The sequence below is a fragment of the Festucalex cinctus genome, chromosome 6 (genome assembly GCF_051991245.1).
Source record: "Festucalex cinctus isolate MCC-2025b chromosome 6, RoL_Fcin_1.0, whole genome shotgun sequence".
NCBI lineage: Eukaryota > Metazoa > Chordata > Actinopteri > Syngnathiformes > Syngnathidae > Festucalex > Festucalex cinctus.
In genome coordinates, this window is record NC_135416.1 from 15,933,906 (window position 1) to 15,958,787 (window position 24,882).

The window sequence follows — 24,882 nt, forward strand, 5'->3', positions numbered from 1 at the left end:
AACAAAGCATGCCCGGCTGTACGTTTCACCTAGACTTACCAAAATTTTAAGAGGCATGTAACAGCCCTGGAGGTACAAAAAACTCTTTTTGAACCATCTGCTAAACCAAACAGGAAGTCCGCCATTTTGATTTACGTCGGCATTTGTAGCCATTTTTTGTGGCCTTTCTTAGGGGTCATATTTTCACGAACTCCTCGTACAAAATTCATCCGACCGTCTTCAAACTTGGTGTGTTTCATCTTAAGATGTTTAAGATGCAAAGTTATCGAAAGTTTTTTATTTTGTCACATGCTGTTGCCATAGCGATACATTGTTTGCCAAGTAAAGTGCTGCTTCTTTTTTTTGGTCTATACATGTGTGAAAACTCATGAAACTTTGCACACACATCAGACTTGTCATGAACATGAATTTTTAGAGATTTCTTGTGCAATTTGCAATAAATCGCGCTCTCTATACATTTTTATGGAGCATTTCCGATTGGATGATTCAAGCGCGAAATAACTAAATATGACTTGACTTGACCTAGATTTGTGAAAACTCAGAGGCATACCTATTAGTCTAAGACCTACAAAAAGTATTCTGTAGCCGTATGCTAAACCTAAAAGGAAGTCCGCCATTTTGAATTTATTTTGGGAATTGTACACCATATTTTGCGTTTTGATGAAACTTTGCACACACAAGGCTTGTCAAAAACATTTTAGATGGTCCTTGTCCTCTTTGACAGTACCCCAACGTGCCAGTACCCCGACGTGCAAGTACCCCAACGTGGCCCGGGTTGCGAGGGCCCTTTATAGCTGCTCGCAGCTCTAGTTATTATTCTTCTTCTTCTTCTTTGTTATTATTCTTTTCCGCAAACAACCACATTTTTGAGGCACTAAACATGAACGAAAACTCACCAAACTTTACACGCAGATCGGGTCTGGCGAAAAATTTGATATTTTAAAGTCGCCATACATGATAACAGAAAAATGGCTCTGTAGCGCCACCTACATAGGTTTAACGGATCCCTGTCCCGCTACGATTGTCCTATGGCTACGAAAATTGTGTGGCACCTGTAGCACATCCAGATGAACAAAAACCTCTTTGATATGTGTACCCTAAAATAGACACGAAGTGAGGTATGAGTATTTGAATGTCCAATTTTGGCCCATTTTTGCACATTTACAGGGGTCATACTTTTGCCCGCTTCTCCTACACGGTTAACCCGATTGACTTCAAACTTGGGCTGTACCATCTCAACACCTGGGACAACATCACGGTAAAAAATCTAAAGTTTTTGACATACTATATGACGGTGGCGGGGCATCAAATTTACAGTTTCAAAATTCTTACTTAACGAAGCATTGCCGGTGGTACGTTTAATCTAGAGCTACGAAAATTGGTACACATATGTAACAGACTATGATCTACAAAAAAGCCTGTTGGTGCCATATGCTAAACCTAACAGGAAGTCCGCCAGAGGCGAGGCATCAAATTTTGTGTTTCAAAATTCTAACTTAATGAAGCATTCCCGGCTGTACATTTCACCTAGAGTTACCAATATTTGAAGACATATGTAACAGCCCTCAAGGTACAAAAAACTCTTTTTGAACTATATGCTAAACCGAACAGGAAGTCCGCCATTTTGATTTACTTTGGAACGTGTTGCCATTTTTTGGGCCATTTCATAGGGGTCTTATTTTAACGAACTCCTCCTACAGAGTTTATCCGATCATCTCCAAACTTGGTGTGATTCATCTTAAGATGTTGAAGATGAAAAGTTATTGAAAGCTTTTTATTTTGTCGCACGCTGTTGCCGTGGCATGCACAGTTTGCAAAGGAAAAAATTACTTCTTAATGAAGCATTCCCAGTTGTACGAAGCAGCTAGAGCTACGAAAATTTGGAGACAAATGTAACAGCCCACGATGTACAAAAAAGTCTCTTGGTGCCATGTGCTAAACCCAACAGGAAGTCCCGTAGGGGCCGGGCATCACATTTTGAGCTAAAAAACTCCTCTTTAACGAAGCATTCCCAGTTGTACGTTTCACCTAGCGCTATGATAATTTAGAGGCATACATAAGAGCCCACGATGTACAAAAAAGTCTCTTGGAACCATGTGCTAAACCAAACAGGAAGTCCGCCATTTTGATTTATGATGGGATTTGTAGACTTTTTTTGTGGCCTTTTTTAGGGGTCATATTTTAACTCCTCCTACAAAATTCATCCGACCGTGTTCAAACTTGGTGTGTTTCATCTTAAGATGTTTAAGATGCAAATTTATCTAAAGTTTTTTATTTTGTCGCACGCTGCTGCTATAGCGATGCATTGGTTGCCAAGTAAAGTGCTGCTTTGTTTTTTTTTATCTATACATGTGTGAAAACTCGTGAAACTTTGCACACACATCAGACTTGTCATTAACATGAATTTTTAGAGATTTCTTGTGCAATTTGCAATAAATCGCACCCTCTATACATTTTTTATGGAGCATTTCCGATTGGATGATTCAAGCGCGAAATAACTAAAGATGACTTGACTTGACCTAGATTTGTGAAAACTCAGAGGCATACCTATTATATTATTATTATTTTTTGTACCTTACAAGATTATCTCTTGTGCCACATTAAACCCCTTTGCAGGCCTGAGCCAAACCACGGTCCATACATTTGATACCACTGCTTTATTTCAATGGTCAAGTACTTCATAACCACACCTACTTATGCTTGTCCTTGCATATATAGTAGACAACAAAGAGCTCTTTCAACAAAAGACATTTCCATCTACAAAGTCATACAAGGTAAGCACTCTATAAATTCTGCAATCACTACACTTCTATTCCTAAATTATCACTTCAAATACCAACAATGGTTAATACAGCTACAAATTTCTTGTATGTTTATGAAGTATGATACTGTATTTATTTCTACTCCTTTGCTTTTCTACAGAACATGAACAAATCAACAAGCAAATTCTCTTTTGATAAAGACCCTCTAATCAACTCCATACGCAAAGATTGCCACCTTTTTTCCGTAAGTATACAATACATAAACTAAACAGGACAACTTTCTCAATCATATAAAGTATGCCATACATATATGTATTAAGTTCTCATTTATTAACAGGTTTGTTAAAGGCACCTTTAGTGTGTTTTTCTGTTTGTAATGTTTCTCCACGAGCACGTCTAGCCATTGATATCATGTAGAACACATATGCTAACCTTTTAGAGACAATTGAAGCTTACTTGCACAGTAGCCACTATCTTAACCACTTAATTCACATGTCTACTTGACAACTTATTACATGTAGTGAAATGGTACTTTGTGCGTCTTATGCTTTTTTCTGAACACTGCTTTTCAACTCTTTCCTTAAAACCAATACATGCGGCACTGTTATACTGTATAAATATATATGTCCGTGTGTATATATAACCATTTATGTACCTGTCGTATCCTTACTTTTATTCATCATTTCATCACACAATCCTAAAACATTGCTTTTTGACCCAGAGGATTCAACTATACCATTTTTGCGTGTCTTATTACTTACTAGCTATATTATTTATTAACGGGCAAAAACTATGAATATAAGATCACCGTCAAATATTACGTCTGTAATATCCATATACAGTGCATTACATAATATGCATTTGTATTAAGACACTACCATGCTAAAAATATGCACACGACTGTTCTGTAAACTACACCTAAGACAACCAAACTTCACAGATCTAACATGATTCTTCATTCTTTTTTGTTCTACAGATGTATCAAATGCTGCCACACAGACAGAAGAAGCCACTGAGGACATGCACGAAGACGATGATCACAATATAACAGGACAGGTTAACCCCCCTGAAGTTTTAGCCCGCAGGTCAAAGCGTCCTAGGACTAATTCATCCATGGAGGTTACATTATCCTAAGACAGACTATGTGCTAACCCAAACTCTTTGACCCCAAAGGATTCATCTGTCCCAGAAAACTTTTACACTAAAGAGTTTATCTGTCCTAGGGCGCTGTTAACCCCAGGTTAAAGTGTTATTTAATCTGTCCTGTTACAACAGCTATACATAAACAGCTGCATTCCTCTCCTGTTCCATCTCTCGCACTTCTTTCATCTCTTTTTCTCCTCTACTTATACCTATGCTTGCTCATGTGCTTTTTTCCCCTTTAGATGATGTCATTGGTTAGCCTGCTTCAAAGCTACATTTTTTCTTGAATAACTGTCACACATTTACTGTTTGCTGGACCCTACAAAACTGTCACAATACTTCACTATGTCATGAATACATATGTGTTGCACAGCGACACCACATTAAGAGTCATCAAAAAGCTTTTTATTTGATCACACACCATCTCTGTGCCATGCAATGTTTTCAAATAAACAGATGCTGGTTTTGAATATCAAACGAGCGACTTTTCATGAAACTTTGCACACACATCAGAAAGTCCACACTTTTGAATTTATTTTGGGAATTGTGCATCATTTTTGGCCTTTTACTGCACCTTTTTACACACAAGGCACGGCAAATGCATTTCTATTTTCCATGGTCCTTGTCTATTTAACAGTACCCCAACGTGCAAGTCCCCCGACTTGCATATACCGCAACGTGGCCCGGGTTGCGAGGGCCCTTTATAGCTGCTCGCAGCTCTAGTTGTTTTTTTTTTTTTTTTACAAACTTTACTGCTTCTTACTGACAACAGATGAATGTTGCACATGAGCTAACTTGAAGTTTCTGTTTTCAACAGGTAGTAGAGTTTCTTTTTAGTTCATTATGCACCAAATTGCTGTTACAAAATCTACTTTGAACGTGAGTGCCCCTACTTTAAAAAAGTGTCATGAAAAAGCCCAAGTTAAAAAAAAAAAAAAAAAAGAGCTAAATGAATGCTGCATTCAAGGAAAGTGGGAACTCTGACTTTTCTAACTTCATACCAGGAAGTGTGTACAGAAACGCACCCTTGAACTCGGAAATCCCCCTTGCGAAGTCAGAAAAAAATACAGATCGTAAATGAAAGACTAGATAGCTTTCTTCGTTCAAAAATATTCAACATAACTTCACGTAACACAACATACGTGACAGTTTGTCGCTATCTCACTGCATGAAATTATACGGTGAACTACTGAACTGTATGGAATTTGATTTTTTGCGAGAAGGCAAGTTTGCTGGAGGTCAAAATGTGTCCTGAGGACCCAAACAAAAAACAGTTCATCACTATCCGCCATTTTGGTTGTTTACTTTCGCCTCGAATGCTTTCAGGTTGGAACTGGGAAAATCCGACTAGGATAGTTCCGATTCCCGACCTTCCTCGAATGAAGCAAAATGCACGGTGACAGCTTACGTGATGTAATGTATCAATCTAGTTTTCGCTAGACTTGGATTACAAAGTTGTTATTTCACCTTTACTGGAGAAGCATCTTGATTTTTCAAATAACAATGATTTCTTACCAGTAAGTACGCAAACAAGAGGGCTGGCTGTGCTCCAAGTTTTCCCAGTGAAAGATTTTTAGGACTGATTTTTATCAATGAAGATCGAGTACAATGAACACTGAAGTCCTTTGTCAGCTCATGAACTCTATTTACCCTTTTCTTCTTTTCCTGGTATCTCATTTTTTCCCCCCAATGAACCTCGCATTGAAATATTAGGAAATTAAATTCTAAATCAGTTATGCTTAGTTGCTGCTGTCAGAAAGCAATGTGCTGGTCTCTGGTCCAACTCTCCCCATCTCTCGACACACAGTTGAGGGGGCCAATGCTGGCTTGTGTTCCGGGACTATCCATTACACAACATGAGGCAGAAGACAGATTTGATATTGTGGGGTCTGTGTCTAAGTGAGGTCATTATTTGTGAAGTACAACTGCAGTCTAATCATGCTAGCTAGTGCGCACACATCTGCACAAGGGGCCACTCGCTCACAGTCACATTTACCAGTTTCCATGGCGATGGTCAAACAAACAGCCCAAGCAAGCGATGACCCCACCCGAGCGGGAAAAAAGCCAAAAAGTGTCGACACTGAGACAAAAAGCTAGTGGGGACCGCAAACAGGAGTCTGACATTACAAATGGTTCACTTTTACGGTGACATCAAAGTACCACAAGATACGACCGTTTTGCCAAAAACGTCTCAAGTGTTACGTCACAATCAGCCCCATCAGTATCCGATGAAACTCCACATGGTTTGAAGCAAAACTGTGAAAACAACTCGACCACGCTTCACACAAACACCACAAAGAGGCACTTTGCTCTCCCTAGGAACAAACAGGGGAATAAATCACCAAGCAGTTCTGTACCAAAGAAAAGGCCATTTGTTGAAGCTTAACATTTTCGACACTCTCATCTACACATTAAAAGTATATTTGGAATTTAGAAGCTGTGTTGGACTTTTAACTTCCTTTCATAAAGGCCATCCAACATAGATCAAACACAGGCACTGCACTCAAAAAGAGTTTGGGCCTAAATGGATGAAGGTGATGCAGGGGGAATGCTACACAGTGCAAAAGAAATTCTGTTCCATCTTGGACCCATGTGTGCTACACTGTGGATCAAAAGGGTGGTCTTGACACACTGGAATTTGGCCAGGGGACTTTGAAGAGTTTTTGTTTTGTATGAAAGAGAATCTCAGCATGCTGTACCATGACAGGAAGGGAAACAAGCGCAAGCGTTCTTCTCGGTGAGTCACTGTCCCTGCTCTGTGCTTTGACCCCTTCCGTCACATCTGAGCGCTCAATAATCAGGCTGTCAGAGAGAGTGGCGTGTCCGGAGTTCACGTGTGTTCGCGCGAGTCCCCCGTGTTTCCGACCCTGTCGGCCAAAAGGCTCGCGGGGGGGTTGTTACACAAATCATAACAAAGCATCCATCAATGAGAGGGAAAGTCAATGATGCGAAGAAGGTCAAGCACTTTGATGCAAGCTCCTAAGAGTCTTCTTCACCTCATCAACAATTTATTAAGCATTCTTGTCACAGCACTCGTCCAGACTGGCAAACAAAAACTCCTTTTCCACTTTCAGAAGGGAAATTTACTCGAACTCTCACTTCATTTTTTTTTCTGAGGATGCCATGCATGACAATAACACGTGGTGAGAATTTGAGAAAGCTAACTTCACATTAAACCCTAGCTTACCAAATAATACATCAACATCAATGCCTTGGTATGCTTTTAATTTTAAGTTGTTCCCGGTAGCGAATGGTGGTGTGGCGGCTGTATTCACTTGTCTTCCCAACTGTAGTTGGGGCCAGTTTATATTGCAGTCACTAACTTAACAGCTGCCACTAATATCAACACGTTAGCCTGAAATCATGTTCGATTACTAATTAAGGGCACTAAAAAAAACGTCTAATTACTTACGCTGACATTGACATACGGTAGGGATAGACCAATTATCAGGTCAGGCCAATTATCGGTGCCGATATTTGGCATTTTGACAAATATCTACATCAGCCTTTTTACGATTCTAAAAGCCGATAAAGCTGGCATCTCACCGAGAGGTGTATTTTTTAAAATAATAAAACAAAATAAATTAAGAAATTATGAAATTTTGTAAAACTTTTATTTACAGTAGAAAGTTTTAGGGAACTGATCATTTGTGTACTTGCTTAGTTTTCAATTTAGCCCAACACATGCTGATTGCCCAGGAAGCTCCCTACAATTATTGTGAAAAATAATAAAAATAATATTTTCTCTTTTACCTCAAATGCATATCGGCTTAAAATATTGGTAATCAGTCTCCTTGACTACTAATAATCTGTATCGGTAGCAGCCTGGGAAAAAAAAATTGGTCTATCACTAACATACTGTTGCCAGCGTTAGCATCTAGTGGCTAGCTGCTAGGTGAATGCCCATATATAGACTGGCAAGAGCCGTCAGTCTACTATTCAAATGCAGTTCAATAGATGGAAAAAATGACAACAAACTTTTGCTGACACCCTGACACAATTACAGTTCCTCGTGGTCATTTTATTTTAACAAACCAGGCTTACACAAATATATGATATTGTGTTGTTTTCTCTCCCGTATTTCTAATTTTAATTTCATCAAGCAGAAACATATAAACATACACAGTATTTTATTTGATTTTGGGTTTTTTTACAGAACTCACATGCATACACATACAGTACTTTGGTCAGTAATGATGCAAAAGTATCATTTCCTGAGCTTATCTGTAGTCTGTGCTTTTTCATCCGTGTCTCCTTATCATGTTATTTGGCAGTTGCCTGAGCGAGGGTCTAGCTCATATTCAACGCCTGTTCCCACTTTAAAAACATCCTCCCATGCAAGTGTGTATGGGCAATCGGGCATGCATGTACATGTGAGTGAGGATGAAGGAAGGACACGCTTCCTGTGAGGATGTGAAGTCCAGTCAAGGGACAGTGTCAGAAGTGACAACTTCATGGTGTGTAGGACTGTGCGAATGTTATCCTTTCTAATGCACATTCATTCATGTGAAATTGTCAACATTGACTATGAACGCTGAGTGTGCATTTCACTGAAGATGAGGAATTCTTCGATGTGGAAAGTGAATTCAGCACTATATACTGGCAGAAATGTTTTCATTCATGCTGTTGTGGTACGCTGCATTCCATTTGAACCCGAAAGAGGCCAATTATCAGCATCTCTCTCTGGGCCTCTAAAGCAACCACACAAGATGAGACCACCATGCAGGAGAAATGGGTCTCATAGACCTTGTCCATGTCCTTTCTTACTCTCTTTTCATATCCTTTCAGCTTTCTGAATTCATCTCCATGAATAGCCCCGACCCGATCTGGAAGATTCCTGCATTCTCTCTTTATTCCGTACTCATTTGAGCTTATTGTTCCAAGAGGACAGTAGCGAAACAAACTGAATATATTAGAAGGTGCTGTAGATGATGTAAATGCTATAACATTGCAGTTTTCAGAGCAATGCTAAAATCGACTTTTACGTGTAAGAAGTATTGTCTTTTTCCCCACACAATTTTCGAATTAATAATTAAAGAAGAGTCACCATAGATGAACTTAAATAGCTCTAAATAAAATGGAGTGGATTGTTATTGATAATGTATGAGTTCTCTGAGTTTATTTTCATACAAAGCACTGAATTTTGACCCTCTACAGTGATCTACATAAGTCATGCCATTATGTACCCATTAGCTTAATATACAGTAAAACTCACAATGAATGTTATCAACCACATCTTCTATCTCTTGCTCTTTTATCCGCTTGTCAACTTGACAGGAGGTTTTGTAAAGCTGCCATGCAATACACCCATCACACGTCAACATCAGACAGAGCGGCAACATACCAAAGGAGCAGTCTTGACTGCAGGCCACCAATGTTTATGTTCTCTAAAAGTAAGCTGAAGAAGAGCAAGGAATGCAAAATGTAGATTAGATAACTGACGGAAGACCATAAAGTAGAAGGGATTCTCTCTTTAAACTTCAGGCTTAGGCGTGTAATCTTTATCACATAAAGTTGAATCAGGCATTAACAGAAGAAAAGCTCCTGGAGGTTAATGGTTTGTTGCTGCCATGGCCAGGTACCAAACATCTGTGTTAAATGAGCTCAGGTTGCTTCAATACTGCACGCACCATTTATACTTGGAAAGCCTGATCTGAAATAGGACATGATTAATCTATTTATTAATTTGGTCATTAAATGAAATCAATATTCACACATGTACATTAACCATCCACAGGATTGATATACTTGAATAAAGGTTTATGAGGTTGAAGTTTATAGTGGTGTAGTATTTATTACATAAACCACTGTGGTTACATCTCAAAAGTAAAAGTGAGGATCACGTGTGGACTCCACATTAATTTGCCAGTTACACTTTGGATGATCCAACAGAGAAATACAGACGGGAAGTGGAAAGACAATGACAATGACAAGCTGCTGCAATATTTGTCTCTTGGCCCACATTGACGGGAGTATCTGTAGTAGTATCGGCATTCAGTCTGATACATTTTTCAGCTGTGCACGTTGATACCATAGCTATGCTCCAACAAATCATAGACCTGCTTTCTTTCTTTACCCTCCCTGTGGTGTCATTATAATTTGACTCCTCATCCATTATTCTTTTTTTTTTTTTTTTTGAAGAGAGATGGTGGTATCTGCCAATTTTATCAGTTATGACACAACATTCTAAATAGATGGTGGCTGGTATGTTCACGATGCTAAAATTGTCAAAGTTAATTTACAAAGTTGCCAATGGAGCATTCAGAATGCTGCAACAAAAGCTGGGCATTAATATTTCTCTCAGGAGCTCCTGTCTGTTTTACCAATCAGGGGGAGGAACGCACACTGCAACTTTAGAATGCTCTTAGACAGACCCATTGGCGACCTCAATCTGAAGAGGGGCACATGGTATGTCTTGAATGGCACCCTTTGGACTTTGAAACCTTCCCACTGGCAAGTATCATCATGGACAATATTTACAGCACAAAAAAAAAAGCGCTGAATCTTACCGCGACGTCGCTGCCATATTGGATGAGGCAAAGTAAAGCGATCTGTGAAGATCAGAACTCATGGGATTTATACTGAACCATTGCTGTAGATCATATTATGTCATTCTAACACCATTTTACAAGTATAATTTGCATATTTTTTGGCCGCATCCAATATGGTGGATGCACTGACGTATCACACAGAAAGAAAGACGAAGAAACAATCTCCATTTTAGATTTCCAAAGGGTTTTGAGATTTTATGGTGTTCTTTACTGTATGAAACGGGTTCAAATGGCTCTCGAATTACGGACCACTGAACTATACGAATGTCAATGATTGACATTGTAATTTGTCCCTCCTCACTTTTCGTTCTGTTCATGTGCCAGTCTACCTAGTGTCCTCGTTTGTTATTTTAGTTGTTAATGAGTTCTAAAAACGAACAGAAATCATACACAGACAGTACTTTACTGAACTGAACCAAACTAAGTTCATATCTCAACTCAAGTCTGAGTAAGTCTAATTCTTTTTACATTCAGCTCTAACTCCATTAATTTTCGCTGTCATTCAGGAGACAGTGTCTTTTGCATTCATCCCTCCATACTCAACTTTCATCCTCCATCCATCTGTCTTCTTCAACTGTCATTCTGACTCCCACCTGTCTTTCTGCCGCTCCACTCTCAATCTCCTCTGAGGATGAAGAAGGACAGTGCACAATCCTGGCAGCCTGCCACTCAAAAGGCTTGGGTGGAAAAATAAACAAGTGTCCACATGTTCCCAAGGAATTTTAATGACTTCCATAAGACTGATCCATTTACCTGCCAGAACCCAGGCAGCGTGAGGCAAGCAAAGCAACTGACTCCGAATGAGCTACTTTCGATGCATTGATGACAAGTGTTGTGGTCAAAAGCCAAAATGTGTGCTTTGAAGCGGTGAACTGCATTAAGAAAGTTATCTCGCACACAAACAGACGTGAACTAACAATACATTGGCTCTAAGTCAACATTACTAAACGTTGCCTTTGACGTACTTCCTTCTTTTACCTCCAAAAAGTTTTGATATTCCATTGAACTTTGTGTTTATTGTCCTAACTATGTTACACTGTTACACATGCATGTTGTTAAATCTCCAAGAATTGTTTTTTAGTTTACATGCAAACAGCTAAATATGTTAGCTTACTGAGGGGTGGGACATTTTTGGCTAATGCTAGCATTTAATGTGCACATTTTTTACCTTCACTTGTTGACATGATTCATTTAGCAAGCTGACTGTGTATATCTAGAATATTTCAGAGTTATGAAAGTTTTGCACGTTAATTGCTATTTCATGTAGCAAGGTGTGGCATGGTGGTGACGGTGAGTATATAAAAAATGTTTTTTTGTTTGCTCTCAAAATCACGTTCACCGACTCACTGTGACAACACTGTGTTCAATGCATATAACAAAACAATGTGATGGATTAAATATTATTCAAAACTAGGCATGGGCCGATTATCAGTTTGACGGTTTACCATGGTTTTGAAAATCAAGTTTTCAATAATTTGAGTTTCACTCTAAAGTTGTGTCATACTCTCTCCTCTTCTCTCAGTTCTCCAGCGAGGGTCGGGGGATCCCGTCCCGGTGCGTTGAGCTGACCATACAATGTTTTCCAATGCTGGCGATCCTCCACGGTAATGCCGTGTCGTTGCGTCATACTGGTTAATGTTTGTTTTTAACTTTTAATATTAACTGTGGGTAAATTGCTTCTAACTTGAATTTGAGATATGACTGCCAGGCTGTATAAGGCATGATTCAATATTTGCTGATGATTAGTCCAAGCAGTTAGCTTTTCACAATGGGTCCATTGATTGTTCTTAGAGGTTTGTTTTCGACACACTCAGGAATGCTGTTTTTGAACAAGCCCGAATGACTGGAGGGCTTTATTATAGCAATAATAATAATAATAATAATAATAATAATAATAATAATATGACAATAAGACTTTAGACTTTAGAATATTTGCTGATACTTCATGTTTACTCTGAGCAGTTTGCTTTTCACAACGCCTCGATTGTCAGTTCGTAAAAATGTGTTTCCTTGAAGCGAATTGCTTTACTTTGGACAGGAATATGTTTTAGTCCGGTAGCTAACTTTTTGTTTTGTTATTGCTTAGTGTTCAAATCTCCTGTTGTAATGATTAGTGAGCAGATTACTGTCAGGTGTGAAAATCTTACAGGCTGGACAAATAACCACCTCTGCTCCCACCATGTTTCATAGGTACTTTGGTGGATTGTGGCCCACCAGAATGTGCTGTACCACAATGTAATCCGGACATTCTAAAATTCTATCCAAAATATTCACATCAACAGAGCGTTCCCATCTTCTGTGCATTATTAGCAAACTCAATTTATAAACACAAATGGTGCTTCACATCTGCGTCTTCTCAGTGCCGTCATTAGCTTCATATTATAAAACAAGACAATCCATTTCACTGTACATTTCTCAGCAGTGGGGAACGCCCAGCACACTGGCATGACTGCCATTTAGACTTCTCATCTCCTTGGTTCTGTTTTTCTGTGACGGAACCAGCTGCACAGGAAATGACAACATAGTGAGAAAACAGAAATGAAGGCATTCATTCTCATTGGATCATTTCGTGCTGTATTCACATCAAACCGGGCATGTACAGTCCAGATGGCTTCAATTCCTCTGTGTTTCCAGTTGTTTCATCAACAAGTTAAAGTTTGTCTCTCATGGAAAGAATTTGTGGAGCTTTGATATCACAATAACAAGCTATCTCATCTGTCCATATCCTGTTAAAATGGGCTGCAGCCTGTCCAGGACACAATCGCAGGGTACATACAGAATAGACACCTGTACAATAAATTCACAAGTCCTCAATTAAACTAACGTGCATGTTTTTGGAGTGTGGAAGAAGTCACTGGGAGAACATGCAAACTCTACAAAGACAGGTGCCAACTGCCAAGCCAAGATTAGAAACCTGGGTCTCTCACATACCAACTGTTCCCCAAAAAACAGTTAATAAGTACATGGATATCCAAAGATGAACAACGGCAGTATATGGTTTCTGAATGCAAAACATATAAAATCAGCAAGCCTGTACACTTTTCTAACATTATAAATTGTAAACGGCATCAACCAAAATGATTTTTAATGAAGACAAGACCCCCCCAAAAAATCATTGGATCGTAGGGTCAAACTGTGAAGAAGCCCGAGAGAACACTATGCCTATTGCTCCATCGATTGATGGAGCCAACCTCACTGCAAAGAGACATCTAGAAGACATTCCGCAACCAGTGCTAATCCCGTGGTCTGGGACTGAACTCTGGCCTACAAGGTGACAATGCTTGTCCCCACAAAGTAGGTTTTATCAGTGACTTCCTCCAGAACTTAGAGGAGAGGGAAGAATGGCCTGCCAGCAGTCCTTTGTGGGATTTACTTATTAGATCATTTCACATCAAAATATCTATTAATATCTACAAACCTATGCATTGAGGACATAGTTCAGAGACCCTTCCAAAGAACTCGGAATTGATTACAAGTTTATATTCGTTTAAATTTGAAGTGTTAATTTTTGTAGATCTGTCACCCAGCAAGCCATAACTCACTATGGTAAATGTTGTGTCAGGTTAACACCTGTGTGGAATAATTCAGACATTTCTATTTACATTTAGACTAGTGCTGTCAAAGTTAAAGCGTTAACTAATTAATTAATCACAAAAAAATATCGCATTATTCATTGTATTACCACAGATTAATCACACAATTAAGTTTTAGCCGACAACGGATGGTTACGTTAAAGGTAGCTGTTCAAGTTTGAGCAATAAACATACATGCATTAAAGTAAAGCATTTAATAAATGTTTACATATGCCGTAGGTCATTTTTTTTCCCATTTTAAATTATGTAAATAATTAATTGATTAGAAAAGCAGGATGAGCGTGTGCAGTGGATATACATTTCTGAAGATGTCCTCATAACATTAACTCTTTGACTGCCAGCCAGTTTCGGAAAAGGTAACCCCTATACTGCCAGCTGATTTACAGAATTTTACCGATCTTTCAAGCTCCACAGAAAATGTTGTGTTAGGACTATGGAAACGCGGATACTACCAAATGAAAGATTGAAGTCTCATCTTTCATCTAAAAAAAAAGTTTGTTTCTACCTTATTCGGATCTTCAGTAATCAACAATAGAAAACACCTTCGTTTCACCCAAATCCTCTATTTTCTTCCAAAATACGGAGAAATCAAGCTTTTTGTGAAACGATGTTATTTCATGCACTCTAGTGAATTTGGCACTTTTTTTTTTTTGCATGAGGGATTCTACAAACACCTAAACTTCTATAAAACACTACCCCAACAATAAAAAATGTTTTTTGATTGCAAAATAACAGTTTATTTACATGCAACAGTAGCAATCCGAACAAACAATTTGGAAAACTCTTTGCAAACTATTTACACGTGCGCAACAGTTTTTGTCAGTCTGCTTCTGCATGGACTGATTTGCGTAGAGGTTGGTATGATGAACGATGTGCTGGAGAAGTTCATCCGTGATGAAGAGCTCCAGGATGTCAGCTGGCAGGTGGGAATTCAGCTCTGCTGCAGCATCCCTTCGTCCTGGTTTTGCAGCAAAGGGGAAGATGGTTGGCTGCCAGCCGAATTCATCAACTTCAAGCCAGCCAGAATCTTTGGGATCTGCAAATATACATTTCAATATCATATATTATTTTAGAGCACTGTGATGCAATGTGTGTGTGTGTGTGTGTGTGCATGTTTACCTTTTTTTCTTCGATGTATTGGTTGATGCACATTCTGTAAATTATAGAAGTTTACCATCAAATATTTTATTAGAGCTGTGGAGAATCTTTTTTTTTTTTTCTTTTTACCTTTGTTCTGCTCACTGTGAGAAGGGTCACTTTGGGCCCTATGAAGGGGAGCTTGTTGCGGTGTATTGCAAACGTTTTTGTTTTTGTTTTGTTTTTACCTTTCTTCGTCGTAGAACCAGCGGTCGGACGTTGCTGTGAGCACGATCTATAAAATATACATTCACGTTTGTATAGGTAATAGATGTTCTAGTGTATATCAGCACATTTACACACGCTGCTAGCAGATCGCCGAAAAGTTAGTAAAGTAATCTTACTAGCAATCTCTTAGCATGTTAGCGCTTACCTTCACATTCTTTGGAAGACTGTCCAAGACTGTCTTGCATCGGACCCATGATGAAACGTCATCTGTGCAGACGTGCTCAGTTGTGCACCACTTTTCTCCGGTGTTAGCATCGCTAGCCGGTGGGGCCTTAGGACGTTATTAGCATCGCTAGCCGGTGCGGCCTTAGGACGTTATTAGCATCGCTAGCCGGTGGGGCCTTCGGACGTGGTCGAAACGGCCACGTCACCGCTTCAACTATGACTTAACTCCGTCATCACTGTGCTCTTGAGCACTGGTCGATGCTTTTGAGCTTTGAAAATAAGGATCAAGCGTGAGCTGATTGCCATCTGTAGCCTTTTTGACTCCCTTAGCCAAGTTAGCCATTCTATCCCCCTCAACACTCTAGCTCCGCTTCTCTTCTTCTACTGTTGTCTCCTACCCGATCTTGTCCAAAAGACTCATCACAGCCATCTAGTGGCCAGGAATACTCATTATAGTAACCCGATCGGCTTGATACTTGGAGCACAGCTGCCCAAGGCTTTCCTCCACCCGTTTCCATAAAAAAACATAGTAGACGTCAATTAACGTCTATGGCGGCCAATTCTAGGTTTATACTGAACGTCTTTAAACGTTTATGGCGGTCAAAGAGTTAAATGTCGAAAAAATTAACATAACAGGTGCGCTTCAAATTTAGCGGGCAAAATATGTTGGGGAAAAAAAGCCTTTTTAAGCCAGTGATTAATCATGATTAATCAAAATTCTAAGATGTGATTAATCTGATTAAAAAATGTATTCGTTTGACAGCTCTAATTTAGACATGACTGACATAGTATGACCCTACATTACAAACTAACTCCTTTCCCCAAACCTCAGATGATAGTAGGGCTGTTAAAAAAAAAATCGATTTGGCAATATATCGCGATACTACAGCACGCAATTCTCGAATCGATTCAATAGGCAGCTGAATCGATTTTTTAACCTCCATTTTTAATGGAAAAATAGTCAACAAAACGTCTAACTTTCACACCTTAAGCATGGAAGAATGTTATATTAATGGAACATTAAGCCTTAATATTTTATTTCAATGCTGTTCAAACATGAAAATTTTTACAACCTGTTTGTTAAATACAGTGGCTCACAGTTAAAACACTGAAGTTTCAGATCAATAAATAATACATTTTCATATAAATCTTACAGTGTACATGTATAAGTTTACTGAATGGTATTTTCTAAATTTGAGTAAAAAAAAAAAATCGCAACAGTCGACTTGTAAATTTGTATCGGGATTAATCGGTATCGAATCGTGACCTATGAATCGTCATACGGATCGAATCGTCAGGTACTAGGCAATTCACACCCCTAGATGATAGGATTTGATAAAACGCTGCACATTAATTTCAGTAAACGGAAACCACAATGAATTTGCCACACAAACTGAACTCTGAGCAACCTTAGCAATAACAAAACAAAGTGATTTTGACTGTTAGAAACTTGATCACAGTGAGTTTGAGGCCCTGAGAGCAAACCTGCATGAAATCTAAGAGGTGTTTCGTTCTTCTGTCAAAGCCCGCATGGCTCTTAGCCCTTTTGGTAATGATAACGTTTCAGAGCTCAAAATGTTGAGTTTCCCAAACATTTCACCAGTTCTTTGATTTCCGTTGGTCAAGAGAAACAGAGACAGGGGTAACAAAAAAAACCCAATAATAATATGGTCTTGTGTGTCCAAGAGGTTATTGAGCCAAAACTAAAGTCTACAGTAATATTACTAGATAACCACAGTAATTACCCAGCTAGTTCGAGTCAATGATTAGTAATGTTTTATGACATGTACAGGTAGGTGCATGCAAGAATGATGTCAGAAAGTGCAGAAACACCCATTAGTGCCAACACTACACACCAGTCTAAAATGGTTCTTATCTTAAAATCAACTGCAGCACAAGACTCAACTTGGAACTTAATCTCTTGGGTCCCTCCCCAATCCTGTTGAGAGGAGCAGTTGGCTGCCAGACAATTGCACTGCAGAGAGATTTGTGGCTAAATTTACTGGAACTGAGATGGTAGGCAGATTTCTGTTTTATGGTTTAGAGACAGGCAAGAAAGGTTTAAAAACAAACAAACAAAGTTAAGAAGACATGTCAGGGAACAATGTCAGAGTGAGGGCACACAAACAGTGCTACCTTAGAGATTAATTACTGACCCAACCTTGTTTTTTTAATCTCATACACAAACCCAATGAAGGTGGGACGCTGTGTAAATTGTAAATTGGCTTTCACTTGTATTGCACTTTTCTACCTTAGGTACTCAAAGTTATTTACAGTCTTCTTGTTTCAGAATCTTGCTCAAGGACACTTTGACATGGTCACAAGGGTCACACAATAATGTTCATCAGTTTGAACATTGAATGTTTTGTCTGTGTGTTGAACATCTTCTGTTTTTATTTATGACATGTCCCAACTTTATTGGAATTAAGGTTTGAAGAGGAGCCACTGCTCACCCAAACCCCATCGATTGTGGGATGTGAGTATGGCTTTGTGTTACCATGACAACAAACTGAGAAGAGATGTTTTGAGCATAGAAGTTTACTTCCAAGGAAAAAAGTGAGTGTGACGTGCATCCATGCCCATAAGAAGAAAAAAAGAAAAGAAAAATGCCATAGAGAAATAACACTAACAAACCAGGGGTGAAACTGTCGGCGGTGAATGCATTAAATTTGTTAAGAAGAAAATAATTATTGTGTGTATGAGTCTTTTGGACAAATAAGGATGAAGGAGCCTCCTCACTATTAACTCCGAAAGGCATTGACAAAAGTTGTGCTTATCACCCCATGTCATAATTGGGGGTTCGAGCAATTCAAGCAATTTCAAACTTCTGAACTATTGACACATGATACACAATATCAAGAGGGAAACACAGGTAATCGCTTATCTCTTATCAATGGGGCCCAGTTGCAAAAGCCCAGCCCCCATCTGCAAACTATAAACACATGTAGCACCCCCCTTAGTCAGCATCCACTGGCTGAGCATGCTGACACTTGAGAGGGCGGCACCTCTCTTGTGCACACAGAAAGCCATCTCGGGCCCATTCACATCTTCCCTTTCTATTCTTCTCTGTAGAAGAAAAGAAAAGTCCTGTGAAAGGAGCGAAGAGAGCCCTCTGCTATTTCATTTAGCGTGCTAGACACTTGAAGCAGCCAAAATGGAATGTCCAGCCTCTCTTCACTTTTTAAGTAAAAGACTGAATCTCAAGCTTTAGTGCATGCATTAGCAACACAATGGCAACCTTAAAATCACGCATGCAGTTCATAGTTCCCTGGCACTGGCAGCTCTGGGAAACATCACAAGTGCACAGTCAATAAGAATGGAGGGCAGTGAGATAACAACCCTGCTGGTGGGGAACACTGTGTTCATTATGTCTGCCACAGAACACAAACCAGGCTACTATCAGCTGCAGTTGTGAGAGAAAAAAAAGTGCAACAAACCTGTTGGTTAAACAGCCAATGTGTTTCTCCGTGCCTGACAATCTTCCTCTTGGAGCAGCAGGATGTGATCCACCTGCACTGCAGTAAGTCCGCTGCCAGCACTGCTGCTGCTGCTGCTGCTGCTCACTTTCTCTCTCTAGCACGCCGCCCTCTTTCGAGCCCAACACTGTCAAAGTAGCTTGCCGCTCCAGCTGCCCTCCTTCTTTCGCGCCCCTCCCATCTCTCCCTCGCCCTCGCCCTCTCTTTTACCCCCGGTGCTCCTCTGTCCTCCCCCAAAGCAGGAACAATCTGCTTTATCGAGTTTTATGCTGAGCAAATAACACGACTTATCTGCTGCAGAGAACGTCGAGCATGTGTGTTAGGAGGATGAACGAGGAGAAGGAGAGGTTGGGAATAAAATGATGAATGTTAAATGTTCTAGCACACATAGGAGGGTTGGGGGAAAGGACAGAATAAAAATAGTACCACTTAAAAAGTAGTACAACGAGAAACTGCTGAAACCACTTTGCATTGGACGATCAGAATATGACCAAAAAAATAAATAAACTAAAAAACCATGAATGAGGGTCGAGCTGTATTTGCAGTGTGGTTTTGGCTACCCATTTATTTATATGACGAGAGCATTTTGGTGAGCAGAAATACAATTTCTAAATGGGTTTCAAAGGCCAAATTTTTTTTTTAGAAATATTAATAAAAACAGAGTAAAAGTACAGGGCCTTGAGATATGAGTTTAGTTCATTCTGTAACCACACTCGTAAGTTTTCTTTAATTTGGAAAAGTAGCACTTTCATTATACCTCGTGAAGAATAGAATTATTACATAATACAGTATGAGAATGTAAAGAATTAAACAGTCTGTGCATCATGATTAAATGCTGTAATTAATTCCATTGAATAAATAGAATAAATAGTTGTATGTGTGGGACTGTCACAGTTTGAAAACTGCAGTGAATCTCTAACCACCTCTTGATTTTATCACTTATGCATCTCAACTCCATTTTTTTCTTCTATGTTTTTCCTACATTCCCTTCTGTGCGACTAATGATAAAAATGAATTACAGATGCAATCTTCTATAGGGCTGCAACTATGACTATTTTAATAATCAATTAATTTCTCAATTATTTTGTCGATTAAAAACAAGTTTTTATTTCAGCCCTTAATGCCACCTTGACCTTCCCCTCATATTCCTGTTTTTCTCTTCTTGTCAGAGCACACTATTGCACATCCCTTTCATCTCTTCTCTTCGCAATCATTGTAGCTTGGTCCCAGAAAGTCCTTGACGAGTGACAAAAGTTTACTACAATTGCTGACAAACAACCTTCTTTGATTTTCCCAGTTTCCACCACTAAGGAGCCTTGCTTTTCCATCCTATTAACTTTAATGCTGCTTATTAAAAACCACCTTCTGTAATGAATAGTTGTCCATAGCTGCACCAGGATCCATTGTCACTGAACAATAAATTTCAATGGAACCAACACAACAAAGAGACACAAATCACAGAGATGGACACATGATCAGGAACTGTTTTTCTTCACATCTTTATGTCTGCCATGTTAACGGTTCTGCAGTGTATATAGAGTGCAACATCGAAATTCCCTGAGCTCATTCAATTTTCTACAGAGTTGTAAGTCTGACCTAAATTGTCAGGGATTCCCTCCTTACACTAGTCCTATATCTGTCCTTGTTTTTCAATTAATCTCTTGTCAGGACTGCAAGCTATGATTTTCCAGGAAATCTGCTGCGGCATGTCTCTAATTACAAAACGTTTCATCAAAATAACATTAGCTGAGGATGCAGAATTTTTTTTTGGTCTTTGGTACTGCAACGATAAACAAATGAGACGACTCAAGTATCATTATGGGACTTGTGCTTGCTGAGCCAACAGAAGATATGCAATATGCAACTGAGCAAAGTGTCCGAATGCATCCATCCGAGTACTGCCCCTTCACTCTGATATCTCTCATGTTTATCATTTCATTTTCAAGATGCTAACATGTATGCAGCAGACTACTCATTGGTGACCACAACCAGTCTCCCTGAAAAAGCACATACCTGTCCCAAAATAAACCTGCCTCCTCTTATGAAGCGTCGCAGTAGCTGGATGCCTGCTCTAACATTAGAAGGTTTGCGGCAAATGTGCAGAAGGTCAAAGCCCTCTCTGCGGTTTCAAAAAGGGATGTGCGTCTAGATTATTTATGACCATCTCGTTTTTTATTTTTCTGCTTGCTTCCTTTGAGGAGAGGAAGACTGAAAATAGTGTTGGTGAATTTTTAAATCGGAGATACTCTTACATTATAAGTACCTCAAATTCACAGAATAATTATAATACTAATTACTGTATATCAATTTATTTTCTGTAATATACTGTCAAAGTGTTTGCGAGACTACCCTGAGGCCATTTCCCATTTCAGTGAACGCAAGGGGCATATTAGAGGGGCGACGGGGAGGGGGGAGGAGCTAGTGTCTTCTTTAATTCCCATGTTCACTGTAACCTCATGTGACAGATGCAAACCTGCCGCTACATGTAATGAGTCCATGTCTGGCACAAGGTCAGGAGGAGCTCATTAGGGCCTGAACGCACACTATGACATGGACTTTAATTAATCAAATTACCACGATGTGATAGCACATTTAAGATAAGAATAACTTCAGTCTTCATGCTAGAAGACGTAAAGTGTAAATTTGCGGCATGTTACTGCAAAGAATACACTCTCATCATGCATATGATTATATATCTTTTTATTGTTTTATTTCATATTTTTTTTAATGTTCATTTATACATTTATGCTCCTTTCCAGAGTCTTGTGTCTTGTCTCTGGGGGGTGTTTGGGTCGCTGCAGGCCGCCTGCAATTTGAGCGTTCACGTCGGCCTGTCAGCAGTGGAGACTGTGGGAGAGACGTACAGATCCCACTGCCAAGTATTATTGCTCACTACACCCACTCCACTTCTGAGCATGTTTCCATTGCAGACTGCCAGAGTCATTCATTACTATGTGATGCATTTTTACATGTCTATTGTAGTCCACAAAAAAATAAAAAAAATAAAACAAAACAAAACAAAAAAACACTGGATTTACTGTCATTTTGTCCTGTTTTTTTTGCATTTTTTTTCTTTCCAACACTACTTGGGATATTTTTTTTCTTATAAGTGTGTGATATTTTGAATTGGATGAAGTGTTGCGTTTGGTGAAGTTGTAATTCACCAACTTGTACACTAGGTAGTAGCAAGTATTCAGGTTGGTAGGTAGCAATCACACTAACTTGTATTTCCGACAGCTTCCAGAATACATATGAATGAATAATTTGTGGGCACCTCCTGTCATATTATATATTAAAAAGAACTCCAACAACAACAAAATCTGTATTAAAATAAATAATTAAAAAAATAAAAGATTGCGTCTAGGAATGATACATGATACTCTAAGGTGCAAAATTATTTTATAGTGCAGGAGAAAACTCAAACTGCTAAAGGAAAACACATCACAATTCAAACAATTAAAAAAAAAAAAAACTTACCAAATGCAACTCTTATACATAAAAGTGAAGATTGCATACTTTCTTGATTAATGTTGCTCCTCTCCCACACATCTACCATTGTCATTTTAGTGCTTGTGACACTAGGAGGCACTAATGAACCATCCCATTGAGAAGCAAAGGCGTGTACCAATTGCGTGAATGAATGTGAAAGTTTATTTTAGTGTTTGTGTATTTCACCACAACTTTTCCAGCCTTTCATCGCATAAAGCTGTTCTTTGTGTCTTCTTTGTTTTACATAATCCTTTGAGCATTCGAGCAGTGAATGGATGAACGTTATTAGAACACCCACACGGACACGCCTGTAGGCTGTGCCTGAAAAAGTCAAACGTGAGAATCAAAAGAATTGTTGCAACGTTGTCACGTGTTTGTTTGGACTTGTGGTACAATGTGTGGATGTATGCACTCCGACTGCAACTCACTGGGGTACGGGTACGGCTCAGAACCCCAACAACCACCCACCACAAACATACAACACAAACGGAAGACAAAACCAAAAAAAATAAATCTGCAGCGACGTTTCATCTTTACGTCAATTAATTAGCAACACGTACACATCACTGAAATCAATAGGAGGTTCTAACTAGCAGTGGTGCCTGAAGCATGTGGAAATATTTGACTAAAAACGAGACCAGTAGCATGGTGACTAAAAATAGGAAAGTTACACAAGTGCAATGAACGTCCATCTGAAAAGGCACATGCTAATGCTAGCTGACAAACGGTCTTTAAGTCTTCACGTCAGCCATCAAGTGATTTTGACCAATGTCCTCAGACAAACATATTCAGCTGTATCTTCTGCTTAACTGAGACAAGTGGTGGTCGATCAATAACATCTCATCCACCGAATGTTTCAACCATCAGCCTTCATCCAGCAGACATACAGCTTTAAACACAGGTGCTGCTACTTAACTGGCAGGTAAACGAGCTTGTCTGCACCTGTTGAGTAGAAGCACCTGTGGCTAAAGTCAAACTGTTTCAGGGTTTGTTCTTTCTGAACCCGGATTCCCCCAACCCTGCATACACTCACAATCCTCTTCCTCCTTTTTGTTGGCCTTGAAAACTGACTCACTCATCCATTCACAAATCATAAGACATGTTTATGGTCTCACAGCAGGTGGACTATAAAACTCCAGAAACAATCCGCAAAACACAACGGCAGGTTTGCTACAATACATTTTTGCTCAAATATTCACTCCTTCTGTTTAAAAAAAAAAAAAAAAAAAAAAAAAAAACCTGAAAAAAATGTATTTGCATTTGGAACGTATTGGCAAGAACATTCGAACTTGTAGGCTAAATGCTAATAACATAGCATTTTCCCCCAACTGCCATGAAGTGTTCACGTGTGCATGCTTTTTTTAAGCATTTGACCTACATTATACCAATACATTAGAAAATAAAGTATAGAAACATTTTTTATTAATATTTTTTATGATTTATTATGTCTGCAGTGCATGATTTACGTTTTTTGTTTCCCCCCCCCCCCCCCCCCCCCCCACGGGATATGCGCACGTGGAAGTTAATACCCCATTGCATTGTGGGTAAAAATGCTGTTCTTAACATTTTGCCTACAACTACGCTGAAGCTATAGAAAATAAACATACTGCAAATACATTTAAAGGTATTTAAAGCATATCACTTGGTATTAAATCCATCCACAGAATTATAGCCATGCAACCTAACTATTCCAATTCATGAACTAAAATATGTTCCAGTCCACTCTAGCAAAGAGATGATTTTTTATTTTATTTTTTTAACAAAATGAGCAGAATAGATAAGGTGACATTTCCAGTCTTTCCTGCCTGCATGCATTGCAGACAAACATTTGGAATCATCAAAATACGAGGAAAGTTCAACTGTCGTTGATGTTGAGGCTGTTGAGTGGAGGACAGCTCAACTTACAAAAAGAGAAGCAGCGAGGGAGGAAAGGAAAGAAAAGATGACTAACGATTGGTCGGGTCACAGATGGGGAAACAGAGAGATGAGCAGGATGGGAAAATGTGGAAAAACACCAGCAGGGGCTTGGTGACTTGATTTAGCAGTTATGGCGTTTAATATTTTTCAATCTTCTTTTCTGATTTTTAAATTCATCGTAACCCCTTCATAACTGCATTTTTTTTGTGCTGGACATTTTTTTTTATTTTGACTCTTTACCCACATAAGAACAGCAACAAAAAAAATGTGCTTGTCTTATGTTTTTATTTGTTGTCGTGGACGCCAGGATAAGATGGCTGTAACGTGTTATATAACCTTACAGCCTATATGAAACATTTTTAACATGAACATCATGAAAATCAACTTGGGATTGTGATTGGTTAGCTAGGATCCAATCATG

The 24,882-nt window shown here is 39.1% G+C and overlaps 1 protein-coding gene across 4 annotated transcripts in view; it reads right to left on the reverse strand.

The window, feature by feature from the left end:
- Window positions 1-19,169, reverse strand: part of add3a (adducin 3 (gamma) a) — a 76,830-nt gene extending 57,661 nt beyond the window's left edge. For all 4 annotated transcript variants that reach the window (XM_077523562.1, XM_077523561.1, XM_077523558.1 and 1 more), the window contains exon 1: window positions 19,017-19,169. The gene's annotated coding sequence lies outside the window, so the exon portion shown is untranslated. The remainder of the gene's footprint in view (window positions 1-19,016) is intronic.
- Window positions 19,170-24,882: the final 5,713 nt, after the last annotated feature.